This window comes from Pseudophryne corroboree, unplaced genomic scaffold, assembly GCF_028390025.1.
Source record: "Pseudophryne corroboree isolate aPseCor3 unplaced genomic scaffold, aPseCor3.hap2 scaffold_945, whole genome shotgun sequence".
Classification (NCBI taxonomy): domain Eukaryota; kingdom Metazoa; phylum Chordata; class Amphibia; order Anura; family Myobatrachidae; genus Pseudophryne; species Pseudophryne corroboree.
Window position 1 is genome coordinate 198,823 of NW_026970525.1, and position 24,864 is coordinate 223,686.

The following is a 24,864-nucleotide window of genomic DNA, read 5'->3' on the forward strand; positions in this document are numbered from 1 at the left end:
GCATTTACCGTAACTATGTATTTTCTTCATCTCTACAACCTTCAGGTAATTACACACATAGTATAGGGAATACAGGCACAGATATCAGCAATCACATATTCCCCCATTCATGTATCATCAACTAAAATGTGCTCCCCATTTTTGTTACAACCAAAATCCGAAAAAAGCTCGGTAAAGTTTGACAGCCCATCCACAGACCCGTACCACGGGATAAGAAGGAATTCAAATGTATACTTCGCAATACCTCAAAGCTTGATTTAAAACACGTACGGCACGATGATACATGACCCCCCAAACATGGATTCATACACACATGCTTCTGCTATCTCACTAGGTCATACCCTTTTCCTACCTTCTCCTCTCCTCCCCTACCCAACCATGTAAATGTATTAACCCCTGACATATATTTTTCTCTTTTTGAAATGTTTTAGGAAGTGGCAGTTATTGTTGACTGCCAAAGGGTGGACTGTCAAAGTCAGAAAAATATCACGATGCACACTGCCATATTTGCACCTCATATGTGTCCCTGCTGCGCATGCGTGCGCTCTACCGTGCGTGCGCATACTCGCTGTTGCGGGCACCCGCAGGCGCACGGTATGCACATTTACGGTAGAGATTGTGTGCGTCTAGCGGGCGACTCTTTCGTTACATATTTTCACCATATAATGCATTTTGTAGATTATGGTCCCTTTGATAGATTCTGAAAGTTTAGTTAATGTAGTATGTTCCTGGACAGAGAGATCCCTCATTGTTTGATACGAAGGGTCAGACAGGAGTAATACAGTGGTGTTTAGTATCCATCGGAAGAGTATTTAATTAGCAATATTCCGGTGTTGGTTTGAAGCGGATCAATCGCTCGTGCGAATAGTTATGGACATAAGAAGTTTATGAACATTTACTGTATTTGCACTTACTTATCCATGCGGCGGGAAACCCAGTTTCCCTCCCACCTGAGCTGTTGGAAATAGTCACAGCCCACCTGTATGAATCAACCTATGACCTTTTGTTATAATGCGAAGACGAATTCCTGTGTCCAATGAACAATGAGATTGTAGGGACCATTGAATTGTATTGTGTGTGGGGCATAAATAGACAGGCCGATCACATCCAGCACTCACTCTTCATCGGTTATCATTGCTGAAAATCGGGAGCTGGATGTCCAGAGGCGCATGCGATCGTTTCCTTTGTGCGTAAGTTTTCTCCGTAATCATATTGTCTTTTCTTGTTATTATGGGCCATATCTTTCTCTCTCTCTCTTCTCTTTCTCTCATTTTCTCTTAAACGTACTTGTATTGTATTTACTGTGTAGTTACCTGGTTAGTTAGTCTATGTTATATTGTAGTGTATGACTTGTATTGTATTAATTCTTTTGCAAGTATAACATTCATAATATATATATTAGGCGTTGGACCCTAAGCACGGTATTTGTGTATTTCTTATAGTGTTAAGTATTCTCAGAGCGTCGGTGACGCTCGAACAGCTTTTGAGTTAATAAGGTTATACAGTGTTGCATTTACACCCTATCTCTACACTAAGGTTTTACAGCAAATTACATTGTTTGTGGTTTAGACATAAAGGTTTAACATTGTGAGCGTCGGCGCCGCTCGTGATCTCCTCGTGGTCTCGAGCGTCCGCTACGCTGATAGCGTAGCATTACGGTAGTCGCTCACCTATAAGTGTGCCCGATACCAACAGCGTATTCTCGTGAGCGTCTGTATCGCTCGAGCAGCCCGCTCCCGATACAGCGTCCGTTATGCTATAGCGAACCATTACGTTAGTCAGCAGCCAATAGCGTGCCTGCCTGTGATCTCTTGGCCGTGAGCGAACGTGACGCTTGAGCGTCTCGACCACGGCTAAGCGATTGTTACGCAACGAGCGTACCCTTACAGTACTCCATACGCAAATAGCGTACAGTGTTCTTAGACCTCACAAAGGGTTTTAAATAAGATAAATATTTAGCTTTATCAAAGCGCACTGTCAGCAGTGTTCATTCCGGGAGTGGACAACTGGGATGCAGACTTCCTCAGCAGACACGACCTACATCCAGGAGAGTGGGGACTCCATCAGGAAGTCTTCGCACAGATTGCAAGTCGGTGGGGACTGTTCCAGATAGACATGATGGCGTCCCGCCTCAACAAAAAGCTACAGAGGTATTGCAACAGGTCAAGAGACCCTCGGGCAGTAGCTGTAGACGCCCTAGTGACACCGTGGGTGTTCCGGTCGGTCTATGTATTTCCTCCTCTACCTCTTATACCCAAGGTGTTGATAATAGTAAGAAAAAGAGGAGTAAGAACAATTCTCATTGTTCCAGATTGGCCGCGAAGGACCTGGTATCCAGATCTGCAGGAAATGCTCACAGAAGATCCGTGGCCACTTCCTCTAAGACAGGACCTGTTGCAACAGGGGCCCTGTCTGTTCCAAGACTTACCGCGGCTGCGTTTGACGGCATGGCGGTTGAACGCCGGATCCTAGCGGAAAAGGGTATTCCAGATGAGGTCATTCCTACGCTAATAAAGGCTAGGAAGGACGTGACATCTAAACATTATCACTGTATATGGCGAAAATATGTTTCTTTGTGTGAGGCCAGGAATGCTCATACGTAAGAATTCCACCTGGGCCACTTCCTTCACTTCCTACAAACTGGAGTGAATTTGGGCCTAAAATTAGGCTCTATTAAGGTTCAGATTTTGGCCTTATCCATTTTCTTTCAAAAGGAATTGGCCTCTCTTCCTGAAGTAAGTACAAACTTTTGTGAAGGGAGTACTGCATATTCAGCCTCCTTTTGTACCTCCGGTGGTCCCTTGGGACCTTAACGTGGTGTTAAGGTTATGGTTTGAACCACTTAAAATGGTGGAGTTTAAATATCTCACTTGGAAGGTGGTCATGTTATTAGCCTTGGCTTCCGCTAGGCGAGTGTCGGAATTAGCAGCTTTATCACATAAAATCCCCTATCTGGTTTTCCATATGGATAGAGCGGAATTGCAGACCCGTCCTCAATTCCTGCTAAAAGTGGACTCATCCTTTCATATGAACCAACCTATTGTGGTGCCTGTGGCTACGCGTGACTTGGAGGATTCCGAGTCCCTTGATGTGGTCAGGGCTTTGAAAATTTACGTGGCCAGAACGGCTAGAGTCAGAAAAACAGAAGCACTGTTTGTCCTGTATGCAGCCAACAAGATTGGCACCCCTGCTTCAAATCAGACTATTGCTCTCTGGATCTGTAACACGATTCAGCAGGCGCATTCTATGGCGGGATTGCCGTTGCCTAATTCAGTCAAGGCCCATTCCACTAGGAAGGTGGGCTCTTCTTGGGCAGCTGCCCGGGGGTCTCGGCACTACAGCTGTGCCGAGCTGCTACTTGGTCGGGTTCAAACACCTTTGCAAAGTTCTATAAGTTTGATACCCTGGCTGAGGAGGACCTCCTGTTTGCTCAATCGGTGCTGCAGAGTCATCCGCAGGAGCCCGTTTGGGAGCTTTGGTATAATCCCCATGGTCCTTACGGAGTCCCCAGCATCTTTTAGGACGTAAGAGAAAATAAGATTTTAAACCTACCGGTAAATCTTTTTCTCGTAGTCCGTAGAGGATGCTGGGTGCCCGTCCCAAGTGCGGACTACTTCTGCAAGACTTGTATATAGTTATTGCTTACATAAGGGTTATATGTTAGTTTTCATCGGTCTTGGACTGATGCTATGTTGTTTTCATACTGTTAACTGGGTAGTATATCACAAGTTATACGGTGTGATTGGTGTGGCTGGTATGAATCTTGACCTTGGATTAACAAAAATCCTTTCCTCGTACTGTCCGTCTCCTCTGGGCACAGTTTCTCTAACTGAGGTATGGAGGAGGGGCATAGAGGGAGGAGCCAGTGCACACCCAGATCTAAAGTCTTTCTTAAAGTGCCCATGTCTGCTGCGGAGCCCGTCTATCCCCCACGGTCCTTACGGAGTCCCCATCATCCTCTACGGACTACGAGAAAAAAAATTTACCGGTAGGTTTAAAATGTTATTTTTTTCTCTGCAACCCACTGCTAAATTGTGCTTCCTAGCTGTTTTTTATAAAATCACTTAATTAAATCTAACTCTGATTACGTCAGAGAAGGCCAGGTACCCTACACCATAAGAGGGGGTTTGACATTTTGACTTGTCTACTTAAAGATCACCAAAATCTGATCACAAGGTCAATTACATCCCTGGGTGGGATTGAACCACCAACCTTTTGGTTAATAGCCCATGTAAGTGAAAGAGATCCTGAAGCACTCACTCATCATGGGAAAGTACCAATGTGTTTCTTACAAAAATTCTCCAGATTATTGACTTTTTAAAGTTTTTCTAGGAAACGTTCTAGATAAATGCTTATTAGCCTTTGTCAGTATCTACTTTTGCAAGGTGTCTATGTGGCGCAATCGGTTAGCATGTTTGGCTATTAACCAAAAGGTTGGTGGTTCAATCCCACCCAGGGATGTAAATAACCTTGTAATCAGATTTTGGTGATCTTTAAATAGACAAGTCAAAATTTCAAACCCCCTCTTATGGTGTAGGGTACCTGGCCTTCTCTGATGTAATCAGAGTTAGATTTGATTAAGTGATTTTATAAAAAAACAGCTAGGAAGCACAATTTAGCAGTGGGTTGCAGAGAAAAAAAATTATGCTGGCAGAAAAGTCCAATTTAGTGACGAAACAGCTCTTCATTTTCTGATTTTATGTTTATGCTAACAAATTTGCTCTCTGAAAAGTGTCCACAAAGCCAAGTCTCTGATTAACACCTTTGTAGGGATGGTTTTTCACCTATTACTGAATTAAACTTGCTTCATTGGAAAGGCAGCAAGATGCATCCTCATTTCAATGTCTACTGAAATAATACAGGTTGACACCAGGAAACATAAACGTCACTGCATCCTTGCTGCTTCCTCATGGGGAAGTCTGTTTAATGTGAAAACAAGGTGATATCTAATCAGCACACAGGTAAGGAATTAAGAAAATCTTTCTTTATGGGTGAAGATGTTTCTCACAAAATTGTTGCACCAAAGCATCATTGAAATTCAAGCTGGAAAGATGATTTTAATATATCACCTGTACATTTTGTACTGCTCTTCTGGTGACAATGTAGTTTGTTTTTGTCAATTACCATTTTAATAATAGGGTAAAGAAAATTAAGTGGATTTTTGAAAGAAAACAATACTGTCAATATACTATTAAAACAAATTAAAATGGTAAAAGTTATTGTACTTTAAGTAAAAATAAAAGAGCCAAAATATCAATCCCAGTTTTGGATTACTTTAATTAACAAAAAACAATGCATATAGCAGAGGATAGTTTCAATCTGCCTACCTCTGGGTTATGGGCCCAGCATGCTTCCGTTGCAGTACTCTGCTGCTCATGTAAGTGCAAGAGATCCTGAAGCACTCACTCATCATGGGAAAGTACCAATGTGTTTCTTACAAAAACTCTCCAGATTATTGACTTTTTAAAGTTTTTCTAGGAAACGTTCTAGATGAATGCTTATTAGCCTTTGTCAGTATATACTTTTACGAGGTGTCTCTGTGGTGCAATCGGTTAGCATGTTTGGCTATTAACCAAAAGGTTGGTGGTTCAATCCCACCCATGGATGTAATTGACCTTGTGATTAGATTTTGGTAATCTTTAAGTAGACAAGTCAAAATGTCAAACTCCCTCTTATGGTGTAGGGTACCTGGCCTTCTCTGATGTAATCAGAGTTAGATTTGATTAAGTGATTTTATAAAAAACAGCTAGGAAGCACAATTTAGCAGTGGGTTGCAGAGAAAAAAAACTATGCTGGCAGAAAAGTCCAATTGAGTGATTAAACAGCTCTTCATTTTCTGATTTTATGTTTATGCTAACAAATTTGCTCTCTGAAAAGTGTCCACAAAGTAAAGTCTCTGATTAACACCTTTGTAGGAATGGTTTTTCACCTATTACTGAATTAAACTTGCTTCATTGGAAAGGCAGCAAGATGCATCCTCATTTCAATGTCTACTGAAATAATACAGGTTGACACCAGGAAACATAAACGTCACTGCATCCTTGCTGCTTCCTCATGGGGAAGTCTGTTTAATGTGAAAACAAGGTGATATCTAATCAGCACACAGGTAAGGAATTAAGAAAATCTTTCTTTATGGGTGAAGATGTTTCTCACAAAATTGTTGCACCAAAGCATCATTGAAATTCAAGCTGGAATGATGATTTTAATATATCACTTGTACATTTTATACTGCTCTTCTGGTGACAATGTAGTTTGTTTTTGTCAATTACCATTTTAATAATAGGGTAAAGAAAATTAAGTGGATTTTTGAAAGAAAACAATACTGTCAATTTACTATTAAAACAAATTAAAATGGTAAAAGTTATTGTACTTTAAGTAAAAATAAAAGAGCCAAAATATCAATCCCAGTTTTGGATTACTTTAATTAACAAAAAACAATGCATATAGCAGAAGATAGTTTCAATCTGCCTACATCTGGGTTATGGGCCCAGCATGCTTCCGTTGCAGTACTCTGCTGCTCATGTAAGTGCAAGAGATCCTGAAGCACTCACTCATCATGGGAAAGTAGCAATGTGTTTCTTACAAAAACTCTCCAGATTATTGACTTTTTAAAGTTTTTCTAGGAAACGTTCTAGATGAATGCTTATTAGCCTTTGTCAGAATGGACTTTTACGAGGTGTCTCTGTGGTGCAATCGGTTAGCATGTTTGGCTATTAACCAAAAGGTTGGTGGTTCAATCCCACCCAGGGATGTAATTGACCTTGTGATCAGATTTTGGTGATCTTTAAGTAGACAAGTCAAAATTTCAAACCCCCTCTTATGGTGTAGGGTACCTGGCCTTCTCTGATGTAATCAGAGTTAGATTTGATTAAGTGATTTTATAAAAAACAGCTAGGAAGCACAATTTAGCAGTGGGTTGCAGAGAAAAAAAAATTATGCTGGCAGAAAAGTCCAATTGAGTGATTAAACAGCTCTTCATTTTCTGACTTTATTTTTATGCTAACAAATTTGCTCTCTGAAAAGTGTCCACAAAGCCAAGTCTCTGATTAACACCTTTGTAGGAATGTTTTTTCACCTATTACTGAATTAAACTTGCTACATTGGAAAGGCAGCAAGATGCATCCTCATTTCAATGTCTACTGAAATAATACAGGTTGACACCAGGAAACATAAACGTTACTGCATCCTTGCTGCTTTCTCATGTGGAAGTCTGTTTAATGTGAAAACAAGGTAATATCTAATCAGCACACAGATAAGGAATTAAGAAAATCTTTCTTTATGGGTGAAGATGTTTCTCACAAAATTGTTGTCCCAATGCATCATTGAAATTCAAGATGGAAGATGATTTTAATATATCACTTGTACATTTTGCATTGCTCTTCTGGTGACAATGTAGTTTGTTTTTGTCAATTACCATTTCAGTAATAGGGTAAAGAAAATTAAGTGGATTTTTTAAAGAAAACAATGCTGTCAATATACTATTAAAACAAATTAAAATGATAAAAGTTATTGTACTTTAAGTAAAAATAAAAGAGCCAAAATATCAATCCCAGTTTTTGATTACTTTAATTATAAAAAAAAATGCACATAGCAGAGGATAGTTTCGATTAATCGACCTCTGGGTTATGCGCCCAGCATCCTTCCATTGCACTACTCTGCTGCTCATGGAAGTCCGAGAGATCCTGAAGACTAAATTGATTAAAGGCCTAAAAGTACTGGACTATAAGGAAAGACTTACTAGGCTGAATATGTATACACTAGAAAAGAGGTGCCTAAGAGGAGATATTATTAATATCTTCAAATATGTAAAGATACATAACAAAGAGTTATCAGAGGAATTATTTATTAAAAGAACACGTGGTCACTCGCTGCGACTGGAGGAAAGTTCAGAACGCAATGGAGGAAAGGTTTCTTCACTGTTAGGGCAATCAGGATGTGGAATTCCCTGCCAGGGAAGGTGGTAATGGCGGACTCTGTAATTGGATTTAAAAAAGGAATGGATACATTTCTGAATGAAAAAGCTATCCAAGGTTATAATACTTAAAATATCAACATGGTTAATCCGGGGGTAACATGAGTTATAGTAGCTAACTAGTCATAAAACATTATTCAGCAAGTATGTAGAATCATCACAACTTAAAACAGGTTGAACACGATGGGCAATTTGCCTCTATTCAACCTCAAAAACTATGTTACTATATGTTACTATATTACTGTAGTATACAGAACACCACAATGCAATGAGCAGTGATAGTGAGCACTGATGAGGATACTAGAACTGACACTGAGCAGCAAGATGCAGCACTGGACTATTAGTAATGTACTGTAGTATGCTGAGCACCACAATGCAGCACAAGACAATGAGCAGTGATACTGAGCACTGATGAGGATACTACTGAGAACTGACACTGAGCAGGAGAGACACACTACTAGTATTACTGAGCAGCAATAAGTAACCACTGATACTGAGCACTGATATTGAGATTTCCACTGAGAGAACATAGCCACGTCCTCTCCGCTCTCTCTTCAATGCACGAGTAAAAATGGCGGCAACGCGCTGCTCTATATATAATATCCGAATCTCGCGAGAATCCGACAGCGGGATGATGACATTTTCCCTTGTTCAGGTTTTCCGAGTCAGGCGGGAACAACCGAGCCTGCCTCAGACCAGTGTAAACCACGTGGAGTTCGTGGGGAATTCGGTTCTCGGAGAACCGAACCCGCTCCTCTCTACCTTATACCCATCAATTTTTTTTATTTTCAATCTAAGCCCCTGCAGTTTTCTGTAAGCATCTGCTTCGCTATGATGATCAACAAGTCACAAGGGCAAACACTCAGGGCTTGAGGCATAGATCTTTGGACTAGCTGCTACAAGCATGGCAGAGGTGTCACTATCACTGGTGACACCCAGAGAGGTGTCGAGGGAGATTGTAATGCAGTGCGTGCAAATAAGCAGCGCAATGGTAAAAAGGAGGCATGATTTCATAGGTAGGGGCGTGGCCTGGTGGCCTGAATCTACATTTTGTTGCTCCGGGTGTCCCGGGGGTTGGGTGCTGCACCCGGGGACTAGTGTGTAAGCGGTGCTGGCTCCTGCACAGTGACAGGGCATGGCCACCCAGTATGACACCTCCCTTCTTGACCATGCTGTAATTGCAGTCGCACTGCAGTTCAGCGTGATCATAAACAATGGTGTAGCCTCCTGCTGGTGCAGACTGTATGTGCGCGCAGGAAGCCGCCACCATTTTTGTGATCACAGCGGCTGAATGTGATGTCATACAGCCGCTGTGACCACGCCCCCTGTGTCTCCTCCATTGCAGACCCCATTTTGAAGCCTTGCCCCCGCACTGCTCCATCCCTGACTTGGAAATGGAGTGTTGCTGACCCCACTCTCCCCCCCTGCCCCGATTGACAGGCAGAGGCGATCGCATGCAGGCACATGCGTATGCTCTTAGCAATTTTTGCAGTTGGATCGCTTATTGTGATTGCAATCCAACCTGAATCAGGCCCTATTACCTATCACAATGCGCTGCGGGCAGTACAAAATTGGGTTAATATAGGAGAAAAACCCCCAGACCTGTGCTCCTTAACTGTACCTGGTGGCTAGTGGAGCGGCTGCCCAGTAATCAGTGTCCACCCCAGTGCGCACACGGCCCACCCCCTACGGCCACGCTCCCCTTAATCAGCGGCCTCGTGATCCGGAAGGGCGGTGTGTGTGTGTGACTGACCTTAGGAAGAAACCGGAGCCTCCGCTGCAGTGACCCAGCAACCAGGGCACGGGAGTATACAGCGCCACTGGGAGTGATGAAGCTGCAGTAAAGATGTCTATTAGACCTAGCCTGCTGCAGCCCTTGTAGATTCTCATAAAACAAGTTCTTCTTTTCTTGTCAAAATTAATAGCTAAGAATAGGCTGCCTGAGGCAGGCCCCTGTTAAGTGGCCTGCTACTGAAGGCACCAACTACAAACTGAGCTCCCTGTTCATGGAAGCGGGGTTATAGAGGAGGATGCGCTGAGCATCTTGGGAACAGTCAAAAGCTTTGAGCCGGTTGGTGCCTCAGATCAAGATCCTACTCTACACCCCAATGTGAATCCTTGTGGAGTCCAGTGTACCCCACAGAAGAAATTAATGTGTCACACCCATTGGCAGCAACCTTAGAATAGCTGCTGACGGGCACAATTGAGAAAGGAAGGGGGGGGGCATTTGAATCCAGCACATAGATGCAATTCAAATATGTAATTTGTACCTTCCTATTTTAAAATATAATGGATGAACCTCACCCTGTGAGAACAATCTTCATGATCAAGAGATCTAATATGTAAAATAAGTATGAGTTGGGATAGGGCTGGGGAGGGTGGCAGCTCGGGCAGCCCCTCCCCCGTCAAGTTAAGGAGATTCAACTGAGGAAGCACAAGGGAACTCTCGTCTGGGGACAACAACTGCAGGGAGACCACATCTTTTCAGATGAACATGGGAGGGCGGAAGGCTGCCTAATACTGAAGCACCATCAAATATCAAACCATATCCAACAACTAGTACAAGCATTCCTGGGGGAAGGTCTGCAGCAGACGGATTTGCATACGGTGATGTCATCCAAGCAGTGGGCCAAAGTTGGCTGGAACCCTCATCTGCATATAAAAAGAGAAAAGGGGCATGCAGGGCATGGCGGCCTTTTGCAGTGCTTGGATGACCCCTAGTTTGCATTAAACACCCCCACCCTCCTTTGGTGTGGGGCTCATGTTGGCCATGCCCCATCCCCTGAAGCATTCATGCTGATTTCTTGCAGCAGCTGGGCACTGTAACAGCTCCAGAGCTGCTCTGTAAGGCAAGTAAAAGGGTGTGGGCCCTGCAGCACCACCTGTAGTTCGCATTGTGCGTTGGAAGGCACAAAGTAAGCAGACGGGAGGAGAAGTCAGGATAGTACACAAGGGCATCCTTTTCTCTTAGTCCGTAAAGGATGCTGGGGTCACATTAAGAACCATGGGGTATAGACGGGATCCGCAAGAGACATGGGCACTTTAAGACTTTCAAAGGGTGTGAACTGGCTCCTCCCTCTATGCCCCTCCTCCAGACTCCACTTATAGGAACTGTGCCCAGGGAGACGGACATTTCGAGGAAAGGATTTATTGTTAAACTAAGGTGAGCATCTTACCAGCTCACACCTTAAGCATGCCGCAGAACGTGGCATTCAACAGAACACAAGCCAACGGCATGAACAATTGCAGCAAAAAGCTGACCAGAACCGTAACACAACATGTGTATAACCACAAGTAATAACTGCAGACACAGTATGGACTGGGACGGGTGCCCAGCATCCTCTACGTACTAAGAGAAAAGGATTTACCAGTAGGTATTAAAATCCTATTTTCTCATACGACCTAGAGGATGCTGGGGTCACATTAAGAACCATGGGGTTATACCAAAGCTCTTGAACGGGTGGGAGAGTGCGTACGACTCTGCAGCACCGAATGACCCAACTTGAGGTTATCATCAGCCAAGGTATCAAACTTGTAAAACTTAGCAAAAGTGTTTACTAAATAGCTGCTCGGCAAAGTTGCAATGCTGAGACTCCCCGACCAGCTGCCCAGGATGAACCCACCTTTCTAGTAGAATGGGTCTTCACCTAATTCAGTAACGGCAATCCTGCCGTGGAATGAGCATGCTGAATCTTACCACAGATTCAGCGCATAATGGTCTGCATGGAAGCAGGACACCCAATCCTGTTGGGAGCATACAGGACAAACAGAGCCTCTGTTTTCCTAATCTGAACCGTTCTGGTGACATAAATTTTCAAAGCTCTGACCACAGCCAGAGACTTTGACTCAACGAAGGTGTCAGTGGCCAAAGGCACCATGTGGAAAGATGAACCACCTTTGGCAGAAATTGTTGACGTGTCCTCAATTCTGCTCTATCTTCATGAAAGATCAAATAAAGGCTCTTGTGATACTGCATGGTTTGTACTGTTTTCCATGTGCTCCCAGATCTTTCAAGCAAGTAGCATGGTCAAGAAAGTTCTGTTTGAAAAGAAACAAACATTTACTGTCATTGTTATGCAAATAAACTTACATTAAAGCTAACAAGAAAGCACACTCGTTCTGTCTTTAAACTGATAAAAGAAACCCCAATAATATGGGGCATGCAAAAATTGAGATAAAACTCAGTTTTGCTCCTCTCCACGGAAATCTTTAATAAAAGGCGAAATATTTGTTAGTTCTGAAGAGAAACCAGAGCATGACCAAGATTCCACCTGTCGCCTGAGTGCCATGCCAGCAGTTCTCATTCAGCTCAAAGTGAGCACCCAATTTGAATGAAAGAAAGCAGATTTCTCACCAGGCTTCCCCTTGCTATAAACATGGTTTGTACTCTTTTCCATGTGCTCCCTGATCTTTCAAACAATTAGTGTGGTCAAGAAAGTTCTGTTTGAAAAGAAACAAACATTGACTGTCATTTCTATGCAAATGAGCTTACATTAAAGCACACTCGTTCTATCTTTAAACCGATAAAATAAAACCCCAATAAGATGGGGCATGCAAAAATTGAGATAAAACTCAGTTTTGCTCCTCTTCACGGAAATCTTTAGTAAAAGGCGAAAGATTTGTTCGTTCTGAAGAGAAACCACAGCATGACCAAGATTCTACCTGTCGCCTGAGTGCCATGCCAGCAGTCCTCATTCAGCTCAAAGTGAGCACCCAATTTGAAAGAAAGAAAGAAAGCAGATTTCTCACCAGGCTTCCCCTTGCTATAAACATGGTTTGTACTCTTTTCCATGTGCTCCCACATCTTTCAAGCAATTAGTATAGTCAAGAAAGTTCTGTTTGAAAAGAAACAAACATTTACTGTCATTTCTATGCAAATGTGCTTACATTAAAGCACACTCGTTCTATCTTTAAACTGATAAAAGAAACCCCAATAAGACGGGGCATGCAAAAATTGAGATAAAACTCAGTTTTGCTCCTCTCCACGGAAATCTTTAGTAAAAGGCGAAAGATTTGTTCGTTCTGAAGAGAAACCAGAGCATGACCAAGATTCCACCTGTCGCCTGAGTGCCATGCCAGCAGTCCTCATTCAGCTCAAAGTGAGCACCCAATTTGAAAGAAAGAAAGCAGATTTCTCACCAGGCTTCCCCTTGCTATAAGCATGGTTTGTACTCTTTTCCATGTGCTCCCAGATCTTTCAAGCAATTAGTATGGTCAAGAAAGTTCTGCTTGAAAAGAAACAGACATTTATTGTCATTGTTCTGCAAATAAACTTACATTAAAGCTAACAAGAAAGCACACTCGTTCTGTCTTTAATCCGATAAAAGAAACCCCAATAATATGGGGCATGCAAAAATTGAGATAAAACTCAGTTTTGCTCCTCTCCACGGAAATCTTTAGTAAAAGGCGAAAGATTTGTTCGTTCTGAAGAGAAACCAGAGCATGACCAAGATTCCACCTGTCGCCTGAGTGCCGTGCCAGCAGTCCTCATTCAGATCAAAGTGAGCGCCCAATTTGAAAGAAAGCAGATTTCTCACCTGTCTTCTCCTTGCTATAAGCATGGTTTGTACTGTATTCCATGTGCTCCCAGATCTTTCAAGCAAGTAGCATGGTCAAGAAAGTTCTGTTTGAAAAGAAACAAACATTTACTGTCATTTCTATGCAAATGAGCTTACATTAAAGCACACTCATTCTATCTTTAAACCGATAAAAGAAACCCCAAAAAGATGGGGCATGCAAAAATTGAGATAAAACTCGGTTTTGCTCCTCTCCACGGAAATCTTTAGTAAAAGGCGAAAGATTTGTTCGTTCTGAAGAGAAACCAGAGCATGACCAAGATTTTTATCTGAAAATATGTGTTCTCCCTGCAGTTGTTGTCCCCAGATGAGAGTTCCCTTGTGCTGCCTCAGTTGAATCTCCTTTACTTGACAGGGGGATGCTCGAGCAGCGACCCTCCCCAGCTCTAGCCCAACTCCTACTTACCTGCCAGGTGAGATACTATGATCATGAAGGTGCTTCTCCCAGGGCAAGGCTCACCCATTGCACTCTGGGTGTGCTGCTTCTGCGTTTTCCCCAAATGTGGGAAACTTGACTGCATAATTTGTGTTTCCCCTGGTCGGCTCTCGTATAATTCAGATCTCTTTGTCTCAGGTCTCTCTCCAGCCTAGTTTGCTGTCTGTTTCCACTTCTCTTTTCTTGAGCCGCTCCCTTCTATGCCCTTGCGCACTATCCTGACTTCTACCGTCTGCTTACTTCGTGCCTTCCAACGCACAATGCAAACTACAGGTAGTGCTGCAGGGCCCACACCCTTTTACTTGCCTTACAGAGCGTCTCTGGAGCAGTTACAGTGCCCAGCTGCTGCAAGAAATCAGCTTGAATGCTTCAGGGGCTGGGGCATAGCCAACATGAGCCCCACACCGAAGGAGGGTGGAGGTGTGTAATGCGAACTAGGGGTCATCCAAGCGCCGCAAAAGGCCGCCATGCCCTGCACGCCCCTTGTCTCTTTTCATATGCAGACGAGGGTTGAAGCCAACTTTGACCCACTGTTTGGATGACATCACCATATGCAAATCCATCTGCTGCAGGCCTTCCCCCAGGAATGCTTGCACTAGTTGTTGCATTTGGTTTGTTGTTTGGGGGTGCTTCAGTATTAGGCAGCCTTCTGCCCTCCCATGTTCATCTGAAAATATGTGTTCTCCCTGCAGTTGTTGTCCCCAGATGAGAGTTCCCTTGTGCTGCCTCAGTTGAATCTCCTTTACTTGACAGAGATGTGCCTGAGCAGCGGCCCTCCCCAGCCCTATCCCAAATCATACTTATTTTGCATAGGCGATACCATGGTCATGAAGATTGTTCTCCCAGGGTGAGGTTCATTCATTGCATTCTGGGTATGCTGACCCCTGTGATTTCCCCAAATGTGGGAAACTCGACTGCATTATTTGTGGTAGTGGGGGACTGTGTTTGTGCTTTCCTCTGGTCAGCTCTGGTAAAAATCAGATTTCTTTATATCAGATCTTCCTCTAGCCTTGTTCTTCTTTCGAGAGTTCCCTTGTGCTGCCTCAGTTGGATCTCTTTCACTTGAGAGGGGGGTGCCCGAGCAGCGACCCTCCCCAGCTCTAGCCCAACTCCTACTTACCTGCCAGGTGAGATACTATGATCATGAAGGTGCTTCTCCCAGGGCAAGGCTCACCCATTGCACTCTGGTTGTGCTGCCCCTGCGATTTCCCCAAATGTGGGAAACTTGACTGCATAATTTGTGTTTCCCTTGGTCATCTCTCGTATAATTCAGATCTCTTTGTCTCAGGTCTCTCTCCAGCCTAGTTTGCTGTCTGTTTCCACTTCTCTTTTCTTGAGCCGCTCCCTTCTATGCCCTTGCGCACTATCCTGACTTCTCCCGTCTGCTTACTTCGTGCCTTCCAACGCACAATGCAAACTACAGGTAGTGCTGCAGGGCCCACACCCTTTTACTTGCCTTACAGAGCAGCTCTGGAGCAGTTACAGTGCCCAGCTGCTGCAAGAAATCAGCTTGAATGCTTCAGGGGCTGGGGCATAGCCAACATGAGCCCCACACCGAAGGAGGGTGGAGGTGTGTAATGCGAACTAGGGGTCATCCAAGCGCCGCAAAATGCCGCCATGCCCTGCACGCCCCTTTTCTCTTTTCATATGCAGACGAGGGTTGAAGCCAACTTTGACCCACTGCTTGGATGGCATCACCATATGCAAATCCATCTGCTGCAGGCCTTCCCCCAGGAATGCTTGCACTGGTTGTTGCATTTGGTTTGTTGTTTGGGGGTGCTTCAGTATTAGGCAGCCTTCTGCCCTCCCATGTTCATCTGAAAATATGTGTTCTCCCTGCAGTTGTTGTCCCCAGATGAGAGTTCCCTTGTGCTGCCTCAGTTGAATCTCCTTTACTTGAAAGAGATGTGCCTGAGCAGCGGCCCTCCCCAGCCCTATCCCAAATCATACTTATTTTGCATAGGAGAGACCATGGTCTTGAAGATTGTTCTCCCAGGGTGAGGTTCATTCATTGCATTCTGGGTATGCTGACCCCTGTGATTTCCCCAAATGTGGGAAACTCAACTGCATTATTTGTGGTAGTGGGGGACTGTGTTTGTGCTTTCCTCTGGTCAGCTCTGGTAGAAGTCAGATTTCTTTGTTTCAGATCTTCCTCTAGCCTTGTTCTTCTTTCGAGAGTTCCCTTGTGCTGCCTCAGTTGGATCTCCTTCACTTGACAGGGGGGTGCCCGTGCAGCGACTCTCCCCAGCTCTAGCCCAACTTCTACTTACCTGCCAGGTGAGATACTATAATCATGAAGGTGCTTCTCCCAGGGCAAGGCTCACCCATTGCACTCTGGATGTGCTGCCCCTGCGATTTCCCCAAATGTGGGAAACTTGACTGCATAATTTGTGTTTCCCCTGGTCGGCTCTCGTATAATTCAGATCTCTTTGTCTCAGGTCTCTCTCCAGCCTAGTTTGCTGTCTGTTTCCACTTCTCTTTTCTTAAGCCGCTCCATTCTATGGCCTTGCGCACTATCCTTACTTCTCCCGTCTGCTTACTTTGTGCCTTCCAATGCACAATGCAAACTACAGGTAGTGCTGCAGGGCCCACACCCTTTTACTTGCCGTACAGAGCAGCTCTGGAGCTGTTACAGTGCCCAGCTGCTGCAAGAAATCAGCTTGAATGCTTCAGGGGCTGGGGCATAGCAAACATGAGCCCCACACCGAAGGAGGGTGGGGGTGTTTAATGTGAACTAAGGGTCATCCAAGCGCCGCAAAAGGCCGCCATGCCCTGCATACCCCTTTTCTCTTTTCATATGCAGATGAGGGTTCCAGCCAACTTTGGCCCACTGCTTGGATGACATCACCGTATGCAAATCCGTCTTCTGCAGAACTTCCCCCAGGAATGCTTGTACTAGTTGTTGCATTTGGTTTGTTGTTTGGGGGTGCTTCAGTATTAGGCAGCCTTCTGCCCTCCCATGTTCATCTGAAAATATGTGTTCTCCCTGCAGTTGTTGTCCCCAGATGGGAGTTCCCTTGTGCTGCCTCAGTTGAATCTCCTTTACTTGACAGAGATGTGCCTGAGCAGCGGCCCTCCCCAGCCCTATCCCAAATCATACTTATTTTGCATAGGAGATACCATTTTCATGAAGATTGTTCTCCGAGGGTGAGGTTCATTCATTGCATTTTGGGTATGCTGACCCCTGTGATTTCCCCAAATGTGGGAAACTCGACTGCATTATTTGTGGTAGTGGGGGACTGTGTTTGTGCTTTCCTCTGGTCAGCTCTGGTAAAAATCAGATTTCTTTATATCAGATCTTCCTCTAGCCTTGTTCTTCTTTCGAGAGTTCCCTTGTGCTGCCTCAGTTGGATCTCTTTCACTTGAGAGGGGGGTGCCCGAGCAGTGACCCTCCCCAGCTCTAGCCCAACTCCTACTTACCTGCCAGGTGAGATACTATGATCATGAAGGTGCTTCTCCCAGGGCAAGGCTCACCCATTGCACTCTGGTTGTGCTGCCCCTGCGATTTCCCCAAATGTGGGAAACTTGACTGCATAATTTGTGTTTCCCTTGGTCATCTCTCGTATAATTCAGATCTCTTTGTCTCAGGTCTCTCTCCAGCCTAGTTTGCTGTCTGTTTCCTCTTCTCTTTTCTTGAGCCGCTCCCTTCTATGCCCTTGCGCACTATCCTGACTTCTCCCGTCTGCTTACTTCGTGCCTTCCAACGCACAATGCAAACTACAGGTAGTGCTGTAGGGCCCACACCCTTTTACTTGCCTTACAGAGCAGCTCTGGAGCAGTTACAGTGCCCAGCTGCTGCAAGAAATCAGCTTGAATGCTTCAGGGGCTGGGGCATAGCCAACATGAGCCCCACACCGAAGGAGGGTGGAGGTGTGTAATGCGAACTAGGGGTCATCCAAGCGCCGCAAAAGGCCGCCATGCCCTGCACGCCCCTTTTCTCTTTTCATATGCAGACGAGGGTTGAAGCCAACTTTGACCCACTGCTTGGATGGCATCACCATATGCAAATCCATCTGCTGCAGGCCTTCCCCCAGGAATGCTTGCACTAGTTGTTGCATTTGGTTTGTTGTTTGGGGGTGCTTCAGTATTAGGCAGCCTTCTGCCCTCCCATGTTCATCTGAAAATATGTGTTCTCCCTGCAGTTGTTGTCCCCAGATGAGAGTTCCCTTGTGCTGCCTCAGTTGAATCTCCTTTACTTGACAGAGATGTGCCTGAGCAGCGGCCCTCCCCAGCCCTATCCCAAATCATACTTATTTTGCATAGGAGAGACCATGGTCTTGAAGATTGTTCTCCCAGGGTGAGGTTCATTCATTGCATTCTGGGTATGCTGACCCCTGTGATTTCCCCAAATGTGGGAAACTCAACTGCATTATTTGTGGTAGTGGGGGACTGTGTTTGTGCTTTCCTCTGGTCAGCTCTGGTAAAAGTCAGATTTCTTTGTTTCAGATCTTCCTCTAGCCTTGTTCTTCTTTCGAGAGTTCCCTTGTGCTGCCTCAGTTGGAACTCCTTCACTTGACAGGGGGGTGCCCGTGCAGCGACTCTCCCCAGCTCTAGCCCAACTTCTACTTACCTGCCAGGTGAGATGCTATAATCATGAAGGTGCTTCTCCCAGGGCAAGGCTCACCCATTGCACTCTGGATGTGCTGCCCCTGCGATTTCCCCAAATGTGGGAAACTTGACTGCATAATTTGTGTTTCCCCTGGTCGGCTCTGGTATAATTCAGATCTCTTTGTCTCAGGTCTCTCTCCAGCCTAGTTTGCTGTCTGTTTCCACTTCTCTTTTCTTAAGCCGCTCCATTCTATGGCCTTGCGCACTATCCTTACTTCTCCCGTCTGCTTACTTTGTGCCTTCCAATGCACAATGCAAACTACAGGTAGTGCTGCAGGGCCCACACCCTTTTACTTGCCGTACAGAGCAGCTCTGGAGCAGTTACAGTGCCCAGCTAATGCAAGAAATCAGCTTGAATGCTTCAGGGGCTGGGGCATAGCCAACATGAGCCCCACACCGAAGGAGGGTGGAGGTGTTTAATGCGAACTAGGGGTCATCCAAGCGCCGCAAAAGGCCGCCATGCCCTGCACGCCCCTTTTCTCTTTTCATATAAAGACGAGGGTTGAAGCCAACTTTGACCCACTGCTTTGGATGACATCACCATATGCAAATCCATCTGCTGCAGGCCTTCCCCCAGGAATGCTTGCACTAGTTGTTGCATTTGGTTTGTTGTTTGGGGGTGCTTCTGTATTAGGCAGCCTTCTGCCCTCCCATGTTCATCTGAAAATATGTGTTCTCCCTGCAGTTGTTGTCCCCAGATGAGAGTTCCTTTATGCTGCCTCAGTTGAATCTCCTTTACTTGACAGAGATGTGCCTGAGCAGCGGCCCTCCCCAGCCCTATCCCAAATCATACTTATTTTGCATAGGAGAGACCATGGTCATGAAGATTATTCTCCCAGTATGAGGTTCATTCATTGCATTCTGGGTATGCTGACCCCTGTGATTTCCCCAAATGTGGGAAACTCGACAGCATTATTTGTGGTAGTGGGAGACTGTGTTTGTGTTTTCCTCTGGTCAGCTCTGGTAAAAGTCAGATTTCTTTGTCTCAGATCTTCCTCTAGCCTTGTTCTTCTTTCGAGAATTCCCTTGTGCTGCCTCAGTTGGATCTCCTTCACTTGACAGGGGGGGTACCCGAGCAGCGACCCTCCCCAGCTCTAGCCCAACTCCTACTTACCTGCCAGGTGAGATACTATGATCACGTAGGTGCTTCTCCCAGGGCAAGGCTCACCCATTGCACTCTGGGTGTGCTGCTCCTGCGATTTCCCCAAATGTGGGAAACTTGACTGCATAATTTGTGTTTCCCCTGGTCGGCTCTCGTATAATTCAGATCTCTTTGTCTCAGGTCTCTCTCCAGCCTAGTTTGCTGTCTGTTTCCACTTCTCTTTTCTTAAGTGCCTTCCAATGCACAATGCAAACTACAGGTAGTGCTGCAGGGCCCACACCCTTTTACTTGCCTTACAGAGCAGCTCTGGAGCTGTTACAGTGCCAAGCTGCTGCAAGAAATCAGCTTGAATGCTTCAGGGGCTGGGGCATGGCCAACATGAGCCCCACACCGAAGGAGGGTGGGGGTGTTTAATGCGAACTAAGGGTCATCCAAGCGCCGCAAAAGGCCGCCATGCCCTGCATACCCCTTTTCTCTTTTCATATGCAGATGAGGGTTCCAGCCAACTTTGGCCCACTGCTTGGATGACATCACCGTATGCAAATCCGTCTTCTGCAGACCTTCCCCCAGGAATGCTTGTACTAGTTGTTGCATTTGGTTTGTTGTTTGGGCGTGCTTCAGTATTAGGCAGCCTTCTGCCCTCCCATGTTCATCTGAAAATATGTGTTCTCCCTGCAGTTGTTGTCCCCAGATGAGAGTTCCCTTGTGCTGCCTCAGTTGAATCTCCTTTACTTGACAGAGATGTGCCTGAGCAGCGGCCCTCCCCAGCCCTATCCCAAATCATACTTATTTTGCATAGTAGATACCATGGTCATAAAGACTGTTCTCCCAGGATGAGGTTCATTCATTGCATTCTGGGTATGCTGACCCCTGTGATTTCCCCAAATGTGGGAAACTCAACTGCATTATTTGTGGTAGTGGGGGACTGTTTTTGTGTTTTCCTCTGGTCAGCTCTGGTAAAAGTCAGATTTCTTTGTCTCAGATCTTCCTCTAGCCTTGTTCTTCTTTCGAGAGTTCCATTGTGCTGCCTCAGTTTGATCTCCTTCACTTGACAGGGGGGTACCCGAGTAGCGACCCTCCCCAGCTCTAGCCCAACTCCTACATACCTGCCAGGTGAGATACTATGATCATGAAGGTGCTTCTCCCAGGGCAAGGCTCACCCATTGCACTCTGGGTGTGCTGCTCCTGCGATTTCCCCAAATGTGGGAAACTTGACTGCATAATTTGTGTTTCCCCTGGTCGGCGCTTGTATAATTCAGATCTCTTTGTCTCAGGTCTCTCTCCAGCCTAGTTTGCTGTCTGTTTCCACTTCTCTTTTCTTGAGCCCCTGCCGTCTATGCCCTTGTGCACTCTCCTGACTTCTCCTGTCTGCTTACTTTGTGCCTTCCAACGCACAATGCGAACTACAGGTAGTGCTGCAGGGCCCACACCCTTTTACTTGCCTTACAGAGCAGCTCTGGAGCTGTTACAGTGCCCAGCTGCTGCAAGAAATCAGCTTGAATACTTCAGGGGCTGGGGCATAGCCAACATGAGCCCCACACCGAAGGAGAATGGAGGTGTTTAATGCGAACTAGGGGTCATCCAAGCACCGCAAAAGGCCGCCATGCCCTGCATAACCCTTTTTTCTTTGCATATGCAGATGAGGGTTCCAGCCAACTTTGGCCCACTGCTTGGATGACATCACCGTATGCAAATCCGTCTTCTGCAGACCTTCTCCCAGGAATGCTTTTACTAGTTGTTGCATTTGGTTTGTTGTTTGGGGGTGCTTCAGTATTAGGCAGCCTTCTGCCCTCCCATGTTCATCTGAAAATATGTGTTCTCCCTGCAGTTGTTGTCCCCAGATGAGAGTTCCCTTGTGCTGCCTCAGTTGAATCTCCTTTACTTGACAGAGATGTGCCTGAGCAGCGGCCCTCCCCAGCCCTATCCCAAATCATACTTATTTTGCATAGGAGATACCATGGTCATGAAGATTGTTCTCCCAGGGTTAGGTTCATTCATTGCATTCTGGGTATGCTGACCCCTGTGATTTCCCCAAATGTGGGAAACTCAACTGCATTATTTGTGGTAGTGGGGGACTGTGTTTGTGCTTTCCTCTGGTCAGCTCTGGTAAAAGTCAGATTTCTTTGTCTCAGATCTTCCTCTAGCCTTGTTCTTCTTTCGAGAGTTCCCTTGTGTTGCCTCAGTTGGATCTCCTTCACTTGACAGGGGGGTGCCCGAGCAGCGACCCTCCCCAGCTCTAGCCCAACTCCTACTTACCTGCCAGGTGAGATACTATGATCATGTAGGTGCTTCTCCCAGGGCAAGGCTCACCCATTGCACTCTGGGTGTGCTGCCCCTGCGATTTCCCCAAATGTGGGAAACTTGACTGCATAATTTGTGTTTCCCCTGGTCGGCTCTCATATAATTCAGATCTCTTTGTCTCAGGTCTCTCTCCAGCCTAGTTTGCTGTCTGTTTCCACTTCTTTTTTCTTGAGCCCCTCCCTTCTATACCCTTGTGGACTCTCTTGACTTCTCCTCCTGTCTGCTTACTTTGTGCCTTCCAACGCACAATGCAAACTACAGGTAGTGCTGCAGGGCCCACACCCTTTTACTTGCCTTTCAGAGCAGCTCTGGAGCTGTTACAGTGCCCAGCTGCTGCAAGAAATCAGCTTGAATGCTTCAGGGGCTGGGGCATAGCCAACATGAGCCCCACACCGACGGAGGGTGGAGGTGTTTAATGCGAACTAAGGGTCATCCAAGCGCCGCAAAAGGCCGCCATGCCCTGCATACCCCTTTTCTCTTTTCATATGCAGATGAGGGTTCCAGCCAACTTTGGCCCACTGCTTGGATGACATCACCGTATGCAAATCCGTCTTCTGCAGACCTTCCCCCAGGAATGCTTGTACTATTTGTTGCATTTGGTTTGTTGTTTGGGGTGCTTCAGTATTAGGCAGCCTTCTGCTCTCCCATGTTCATCTGAAAATATGTGTTCTCCCTGCAGTTGTTGTCCCCAGATGAGAGTTCCCTTGTGCTGCCTCAGTTGAATCTCCTTTACTTGACAGAGATGTGCCTGAGCAGCGGCCCTCCCCAGCCCTATCCCAAATCATACTTATTTTGCATAGGAGATACCATGGTCATGAAGATTGTTCTCCCAGGGTGAGGTTCATTCATTGCATTCTGGGTATGCTGACCCCTGTGATTTCCCCAAATGTGGGAAACTCGACTGCATTATTTGTGGTAGTGGGGGACTGTGTTTGTGCTTTCCTCTGGTCAGCTCTGGTAAAAGTCAGATTTCTTTGTCTCAGATCTTCCTCTAGCCTTGTTCTCTTTTTGAGAGTTTCCTTGTGCTGCCTCAGTTGGATCTCCTTCACTTGACAGGGGGGTGCCCGAGCAGCGACCCTCCCCAGCTCAAGCCCAACTCTTACTTACCTGCCAGGTGAGATACTATGATCAGGAAGGTGCTTCTCCCAGGGCAAGGCTCACCCATTGCACTCTGGGTGTGCTGCTCCTACGATTTCCCCAAATGTGGGACACTTGATTGCATAATTTGTGTTTCCTCTGGTCGGCTACTCGTATAATTCAGATCTCTTTGTCTCAGGTCTCTCTTTAGCCTAGTTTGCTGTCTGTTTCCACTTCTCTTTTCTTGAGCCCCTGCCTTCTATGCCCTTGTGCACTCTCCTGACTTCTCCTGTCTGCTTACTTTGTGCCTTCCAACGCACAATGCGAACTACAGGTAGTGCTGCAGGGCCCACACCCTTTTACTTGCCTTACAGAGCAGCTCTGGAGCTGTTACAGTGCCCAGCTGCTGCAAGAAATCAGCTTGAATACTTCAGGGGCTGGGGCATAGCCAACATGAGCCCCACACCGAAGGAGAATGGAGGTGTTTAATGCGAACTAGGGGTCATCCAAGCGCCGCAAAAGGCCGCCATGCCCTGCATAACCCTTTTTTCTTTGCATATGCAGATGAGGGTTCCAGCCAACTTTGGCCCACTGCTTGGATGACATCACCGTATGCAAATCCGTCTTCTGCAGACCTTCTCCCAGGAATGCTTTTACTAGTTGTTGCATTTGGTTTGTTGTTTGGGGGTGCTTCAGTATTAGGCAGCCTTCTGCCCTCCCATGTTCATCTGAAAATATGTGTTCTCCCTGCAGTTGTTGTCCCCAGATGAGAGTTCCCTTGTGCTGCCTCAGTTGAATCTCCTTTACTTGACAGAGATGTGCCTGAGCAGCGGCCCTCCCCAGCCCTATCCCAAATCATACTTATTTTGCATAGGAGATACCATGGTCATGAAGATTGTTCTCCCAGGGTTAGGTTAATTCATTGCATTCTGGGTATGCTGACCCCTGTGATTTCCCCAAATGTGGGAAACTCAACTGCATTATTTGTGGTAGTGGGGGACTGTGTTTGTGCTTTCCTCTGGTCAGCTCTGGTAAAAGTCAGATTTCTTTGTCTCAGATCTTCCTCTAGCCTTGTTCTTCTTTCGAGAGTTCCCTTGTGTTGCCTCAGTTGGATCTCCTTCACTTGACAGGGGGGTGCCCGAGCAGCGACCCTCCCCAGCTCTAGCCCAACTCCTACTTACCTGCCAGGTGAGATACTATGATCATGTAGGTGCTTCTCCCAGGGCAAGGCTCACCCATTGCACTCTGGGTGTGCTGCCCCTGCGATTTCCCCAAATGTGGGAAACTTGACTGCATAATTTGTGTTTCCCCTGGTCGGCTCTCATATAATTCAGATCTCTTTGTCTCAGGTCTCTCTCCAGCCTAGTTTGCTGTCTGTTTCCACTTCTTTTTTCTTGAGCCCCTCCCTTCTATACCCTTGTGGACTCTCTTGACTTCTCCTCCTGTCTGCTTACTTTGTGCCTTCCAACGCACAATGCAAACTACAGGTAGTGCTGCAGGGCCCACACCCTTTTACTTGCCTTTCAGAGCAGCTCTGGAGCTGTTACAGTGCCCAGCTGCTGCAAGAAATCAGCTTGAATGCTTCAGGGGCTGGGGCATAGCCAACATGACTGACCCCTAGTTTGCATTAAACACCTCCACCCTCCTTCGGTGTGGGGCTCATGTTGGCTATGCCCCAGCCCCTGAAGCATTCAAGCTGATTTCTTGCAGCAGCTGGGCACTGTAACAGCTCCAGAGCTGCTCTGTAAGGCAAGTAAAAGGGTGTGGGCCCTGCAGCACTACCTGTAGTTTG

General features: G+C 46.0%; 22 non-coding genes and 3 pseudogenes across 22 annotated transcripts; 20 read left to right on the plus strand and 5 right to left on the minus strand.

The window, feature by feature from the left end:
* The first annotated feature begins 6,678 nt into the window (after positions 1-6,678).
* TRNAN-AUU (transfer RNA asparagine (anticodon AUU)) lies at positions 6,679-6,752 on the plus strand. Its single transcript has one exon. It is a non-coding gene; the product is annotated as a tRNA-Asn (tRNA).
* Positions 6,753-12,113: 5,361 nt separating this feature from the next.
* Positions 12,114-12,229, minus strand: LOC135048121 (U5 spliceosomal RNA). The gene has a single exon (XR_010240060.1). It is a non-coding gene; the product is annotated as a U5 spliceosomal RNA (small nuclear RNA).
* Positions 12,230-12,504: 275 nt separating this feature from the next.
* Positions 12,505-12,620, minus strand: LOC135048113 (U5 spliceosomal RNA). Its single transcript, XR_010240051.1, has one exon. It is a non-coding gene; the product is annotated as a U5 spliceosomal RNA (small nuclear RNA).
* A 278-nt stretch (positions 12,621-12,898) lies between these two features.
* LOC135048108 (U5 spliceosomal RNA) lies at positions 12,899-13,014 on the minus strand. Its single transcript, XR_010240046.1, has one exon. It is a non-coding gene; the product is annotated as a U5 spliceosomal RNA (small nuclear RNA).
* Positions 13,015-13,300: 286 nt separating this feature from the next.
* LOC135048103 (U5 spliceosomal RNA) lies at positions 13,301-13,416 on the minus strand. The gene has a single exon (XR_010240041.1). It is a non-coding gene; the product is annotated as a U5 spliceosomal RNA (small nuclear RNA).
* A 270-nt stretch (positions 13,417-13,686) lies between these two features.
* On the minus strand, positions 13,687-13,802 carry LOC135048107 (U5 spliceosomal RNA). Its single transcript, XR_010240045.1, has one exon. It is a non-coding gene; the product is annotated as a U5 spliceosomal RNA (small nuclear RNA).
* Positions 13,803-13,946: 144 nt separating this feature from the next.
* LOC135048089 (U1 spliceosomal RNA) lies at positions 13,947-14,109 on the plus strand. The gene has a single exon (XR_010240033.1). It is a non-coding gene; the product is annotated as a U1 spliceosomal RNA (small nuclear RNA).
* A 671-nt stretch (positions 14,110-14,780) lies between these two features.
* On the plus strand, positions 14,781-14,944 carry LOC135048142 (U1 spliceosomal RNA). The gene has a single exon (XR_010240081.1). It is a non-coding gene; the product is annotated as a U1 spliceosomal RNA (small nuclear RNA).
* Positions 14,945-15,096: 152 nt separating this feature from the next.
* LOC135048078 (U1 spliceosomal RNA) lies at positions 15,097-15,259 on the plus strand. The gene has a single exon (XR_010240026.1). It is a non-coding gene; the product is annotated as a U1 spliceosomal RNA (small nuclear RNA).
* Positions 15,260-15,930: 671 nt separating this feature from the next.
* LOC135048125 (U1 spliceosomal RNA) lies at positions 15,931-16,094 on the plus strand. The gene has a single exon (XR_010240064.1). It is a non-coding gene; the product is annotated as a U1 spliceosomal RNA (small nuclear RNA).
* A 152-nt stretch (positions 16,095-16,246) lies between these two features.
* On the plus strand, positions 16,247-16,409 carry LOC135048087 (U1 spliceosomal RNA). The gene has a single exon (XR_010240031.1). It is a non-coding gene; the product is annotated as a U1 spliceosomal RNA (small nuclear RNA).
* A 671-nt stretch (positions 16,410-17,080) lies between these two features.
* On the plus strand, positions 17,081-17,244 carry LOC135048145 (U1 spliceosomal RNA). Its single transcript, XR_010240084.1, has one exon. It is a non-coding gene; the product is annotated as a U1 spliceosomal RNA (small nuclear RNA).
* A 152-nt stretch (positions 17,245-17,396) lies between these two features.
* Positions 17,397-17,559, plus strand: LOC135048079 (U1 spliceosomal RNA). Its single transcript, XR_010240027.1, has one exon. It is a non-coding gene; the product is annotated as a U1 spliceosomal RNA (small nuclear RNA).
* A 671-nt stretch (positions 17,560-18,230) lies between these two features.
* On the plus strand, positions 18,231-18,394 carry LOC135048126 (U1 spliceosomal RNA). Its single transcript, XR_010240065.1, has one exon. It is a non-coding gene; the product is annotated as a U1 spliceosomal RNA (small nuclear RNA).
* A 152-nt stretch (positions 18,395-18,546) lies between these two features.
* LOC135048091 (U1 spliceosomal RNA) lies at positions 18,547-18,698 on the plus strand (annotated as a pseudogene).
* Positions 18,699-19,381: 683 nt separating this feature from the next.
* LOC135048068 (U1 spliceosomal RNA) lies at positions 19,382-19,545 on the plus strand. The gene has a single exon (XR_010240017.1). It is a non-coding gene; the product is annotated as a U1 spliceosomal RNA (small nuclear RNA).
* A 153-nt stretch (positions 19,546-19,698) lies between these two features.
* Positions 19,699-19,861, plus strand: LOC135048075 (U1 spliceosomal RNA). The gene has a single exon (XR_010240023.1). It is a non-coding gene; the product is annotated as a U1 spliceosomal RNA (small nuclear RNA).
* Positions 19,862-20,476: 615 nt separating this feature from the next.
* Positions 20,477-20,640, plus strand: LOC135048158 (U1 spliceosomal RNA). Its single transcript, XR_010240097.1, has one exon. It is a non-coding gene; the product is annotated as a U1 spliceosomal RNA (small nuclear RNA).
* Positions 20,641-20,792: 152 nt separating this feature from the next.
* On the plus strand, positions 20,793-20,955 carry LOC135048062 (U1 spliceosomal RNA). Its single transcript, XR_010240011.1, has one exon. It is a non-coding gene; the product is annotated as a U1 spliceosomal RNA (small nuclear RNA).
* A 671-nt stretch (positions 20,956-21,626) lies between these two features.
* On the plus strand, positions 21,627-21,790 carry LOC135048095 (U1 spliceosomal RNA). The gene has a single exon (XR_010240036.1). It is a non-coding gene; the product is annotated as a U1 spliceosomal RNA (small nuclear RNA).
* A 152-nt stretch (positions 21,791-21,942) lies between these two features.
* Positions 21,943-22,084, plus strand: LOC135048082 (U1 spliceosomal RNA; annotated as a pseudogene).
* Positions 22,085-22,778: 694 nt separating this feature from the next.
* Positions 22,779-22,942, plus strand: LOC135048073 (U1 spliceosomal RNA). Its single transcript, XR_010240021.1, has one exon. It is a non-coding gene; the product is annotated as a U1 spliceosomal RNA (small nuclear RNA).
* A 152-nt stretch (positions 22,943-23,094) lies between these two features.
* Positions 23,095-23,258, plus strand: LOC135048056 (U1 spliceosomal RNA). Its single transcript, XR_010240008.1, has one exon. It is a non-coding gene; the product is annotated as a U1 spliceosomal RNA (small nuclear RNA).
* A 671-nt stretch (positions 23,259-23,929) lies between these two features.
* LOC135048123 (U1 spliceosomal RNA) lies at positions 23,930-24,093 on the plus strand. Its single transcript, XR_010240062.1, has one exon. It is a non-coding gene; the product is annotated as a U1 spliceosomal RNA (small nuclear RNA).
* Positions 24,094-24,245: 152 nt separating this feature from the next.
* LOC135048083 (U1 spliceosomal RNA) lies at positions 24,246-24,387 on the plus strand (annotated as a pseudogene).
* The last annotated feature ends 477 nt before the right edge of the window (positions 24,388-24,864 follow it).